Below are 4,228 nucleotides of genomic sequence, written 5' to 3'. Positions count from 1 at the left end.
AAACTGCTGCAGGGGTTTCACCAGAAAAGAGCTGGGGAAGCTTATGCATTGCACCCAGCTGGGTGGCTGCTGCTGTCTGACCTGGGCTGCCTGGGCAGTTTCCTGCTTGATTCCCTGGGGAACTGGCCACAGGAATGTAGATGAGTGTGTGTGCCTCAGTGCCCTGGATGTCTTTAGATGTCAAGTCCTTTGGATGACAAAAGGTGATTGAGAGATGTGGGAAGGGGAAAGGTGCGCACACAATTAATTTTCTGGCAGGGACTCTGCACTCAGTTTCTTGCTATGTCATGGAGATCCTGGTGCAAAAATAGAAAGCAATGATCCCTGGCTATTTAAGAGAATTTACTTCGGTCATGTTTGTTCTCCTGTTGTGTTTTAATCAAATATTTTCTCAGATACATTTTGTCATATACCCCGAGTACATTGCAGTGTGCTGCCCTGTTTGCACTGAGGTGATGAGACTTATTTCTCATGGGAAATAATGTTGGTGCACTTCAGCAGGCCAAGACTAAAAGCACTGGGCACACCCAGGTCTGTTAGTGAGCACTACAGAACTTTCCTGCAGAAGCCAACTGTCCACTACTGAGCACACAAGTACTGATTTCACATCAGTGACCGTGGGTGATCCTGTTTGTTTGCAGAAGGTTCTGCAGACAGAAGGACATGCAGGTATTTTGTGACAAAATAACCCATTGCAAGTTCTTGGCTTTCTTGCTAGTCCATCCTTCCACGCAAACCAGCCAGGGCTAGTTCTGTGGAAGAACAAACTCTTCTCTAGGAAGATGTTTCCCATTTTTTTGGTGCAAGGTCTCCATGTAACACCTCTTCTGTACCCCACTGCTTTTATTTCATAGCCCTGAGTTCCCTCTAAACCCGTATTTTCCCACCTCTGGTAGGTGGGGCTCAGGGCCATAGGTTTGTGAGAGCCCTGTGGATGAACCTGCCCTCCCAGGAAGAGGCTTGGTGTGATTCACCAGGTCTGTACCTCCCCAGGCAATGTGTGGACAGCCACACACAGAGGGACTCCTCTCCCTCAACTTCAGACATCTTCATCTGTGCCGGTCACTCTCGGTTGTTTCATGGTTTGGGATAGAAACAGGATTTGTTTTATCTAGCCCACTTGGGACTGCTATTTTAAGATGCAGTGGAAGTTTTAGAGGTGCCTGCTGAATACAAAGGAGCCTCAGGTGCCTGCACTGCAGGTGGGTAAGGTCAGCTGCAGGAACTGCTCACCAAACCTGCCTGTAGTTGCTGACAGTGGAGGGCACTGACAGCAGGTTCAGATTTTTCACTGCTCAATATTTTTTTGCGGGATTGCAGGTGACAGGCACTTGCCTCCTCTGTATCTACCAGTAGGACCATGGGAATTGCCCTGCTGGTGCTACCCCAGCTGCAATCCAGTGGGGACACCTACAGAGTGCAAGAAGCTCCTTGGTCATGGAGGCACAATCGGGGTTTGCATCTCAGGGTGGTATTTTAAGTTGATCTACTATGAAACATGCCCTGAGAAAGACTTTCAGGGAGAAATGTAGCCCAAGAGTGAAAATGACCCTGTCAGGAGAGTCAGGACACAGATGGTCTAAGTTCTCCTTGTGGGCACAGGAGACTTGGGGTCAAGACTGAAGATCAGAGCTGGGTCTCCCATGTCTCCTACCTTTTCCTTGACTGGTTGCTTTTAACAGTCAGTTGACTGCTTCTGCCCTCAGTGGCATAAACCAGAACAGCCTTTACTGACATGAGCAGCTGGCCAGGTAGCTTGACTGATAGGAGGAGATAAGCCAGACACACAAATCTAAAGGGAATCCCTATCATATCTTATTTTCATTCCTAACACATCATGAATGAGTTTAACAGGTGGATGCCTGCTCATTTATTTCTTAAAGCCATTCATACTATTGATTAGACTGCTATTAAGTGCTGACAATTCTTTGCTAATTGAATAACTCCTTGCTGTGAAAAATCTCATGATTGAGTCTCTTGATACTCTTAAAGTGCATTTTTGGCACACCAGAGTTTTCCAGAATGGCAGAATTGTTTTCTGCTCACTTTTTTTTTGGGAAAAAAAAAAAAAAAAAGTATTGTTGTTACTGATTTTTTAAAAATTATTATGACTATTATCTTGTTGTTCTCATCCTGTCCCACTTGTGTGGGATGTTTGACATGCTAGTCTAGATGACACTGGTGTCATTGTGCACTCACACCTTTGGGTTGTTATGCAAGTTTCTACAACCAAAGAGAAGAAGAAATCCTGATTATTGAATGTGTAGGTCTCATTTGAAAACAGGACTGAGGAGTCATTGAACAGGTGCGGGGCTGGAATTAACAAGTGGAGAACTTTTTTGATTGGAGGTCTCATAGAAGTCTACTGGGAAGGCTGTTCCCAGAGGAATATTGTGCTGTGGCTTGGCAAAAAAATTGGCAATAGAGACTGTGGCACAGAGAGTGGCTGATTCGTGGAGTGGAGTAGGGTTAATGGGGGATTTAAGAATGGACAAATTGAGATGGCTGCTTGGAGAACTGTGCTGTATCCATCAAGAAGTGCAAGCAGGAATTAAAAAAGGAATGGAAGAATCAATCTTAGAGCCTTGTAATGGTGCACCCTGCTGATACATACAATGAAACAGTAAATATCTAGTGAACCACAACCATACAGTGCATTGGATAATAAGAGATCATAGAATCATAGAATCATAGAATCTTAGGGGCTGGAAGGGACCTCGAGAGATCATCTAGTCCAACCCCCCTGCCAGAGCAGGGTCACCTAGAGTACATCACACAGGAACTCATCCAGGTGGGTTTTGAATGTCTCCAGTGAGGGAGACTCCACAACCTCCCTGGGCAGTCTGTTCCAGTGCTCTGTCACTCTCACAGTAAAAAAATTTTTTCGGATATTCACCTTGAATCTCCTATGCTCCAATTTACACCCATTACCCCTTGTCCTATCACTGGTAATCACTGAGAAAAGCCTAACTCCGTCCCCCTGACACTCACCCCTTACATATTTGTAAACATTGATGAGGTCACCCCTCAGTCTCCTTTTCTCCAAGCTAAAGAGACCCAGCTCCCTCAGCCTTTCCTCATAAGGGAGATGTTCCACTCCCCTAATCATCTTCGTAGCTCTGCGCTGGACTCTTTCGAGCAGTTCCCTGTCCTTTTTGAACTGAGGGGCCCAGAACTGGACACAATACTCCAGATGTGGCCTCACCAATGCAGAATAGAGGGGGAGGAGAACCTCTCTTGACCTACTAACCACACCCTTTCTAATGCACCCCAGGATGCCATTGGCCTTCTTGGCCACAAGGGCACATTGCTGGCTCATGGTCATCCTCCTGTCTACCAGGACCCCCAGGTCTCTTTCACCTACACTACTCTCCAGCAGTTCAGCCCCCAACCTGTACTGGGACATGGTGTTGTTCTTCCCCAAATGTAAAACTCTGCACTTCCCCTTGTTGAATTTCATCATGTTTCTCCCCGCCCAACTCTCCAACCTATCTAAGTCTCTCTGAATGGCAGCACAGCCTTCTGGTGTGTCAGCCACTCCTCCCAGCTTAGTGTCATCAGCAAACTTGCTGAGGGTACATTCTATACCCTCATCCAGGTCGTTGATGAAGATGTTGAACAACACCGGTCCCAGTACCGACCCCTGTGGGACTCCACTAGTCACACACCTCCAACCAGATTCTGCCCCATTGACTACAACTCTCTGGCTCCTTCCTTTCAACCAGTTCCTAATCCACCTCACTTCCTGATCACCAAACCCATACCTGATCAACTTATCTACAAGGATGCTGTGGGAGACGGTGTCAAATGCTTTACTGAACTCAAGATAAACCACATCTACCGCTCTACCATCATCTATCCACCTAGTAATTTCCTCATAGAAGGCTATGAGGTTAGTCAAACATGATTTACCCTTGATAAAACCATGTTGACTGCTCTTGATGACCCCCATGTCCTTGATGTGCCTGGAGATAGTGCCAAGAACAAGTTGTTCCATCACCTTTCCAGGGATGGAGGTGAGGCTGACCGGTCTATAGTTACCCGGGTCCTCCTTCTTGCCCTTCTTGTAGACTGGAGTGACATTTGCTATCCTCCAGTCCTCAGGCACCTCACCTGTTGCCCATGACTTACTGAAGATGATGGAGAGTGGCCTAGCAATGACCTCTGCCAGCTCCCTCAGCACCGATGCATTAGTCAGTGCAACGGGGATTTTGTGCTACTTCCTCTG

Source organism: Chaetura pelagica, unplaced genomic scaffold, assembly GCF_000747805.2.
Source record: "Chaetura pelagica isolate M959 unplaced genomic scaffold, ChaPel_1.0 scaffold725, whole genome shotgun sequence".
Classification (NCBI taxonomy): Eukaryota; Metazoa; Chordata; class Aves; order Apodiformes; family Apodidae; genus Chaetura; species Chaetura pelagica.
This window is presented reverse-complemented; position numbering follows the sequence as displayed.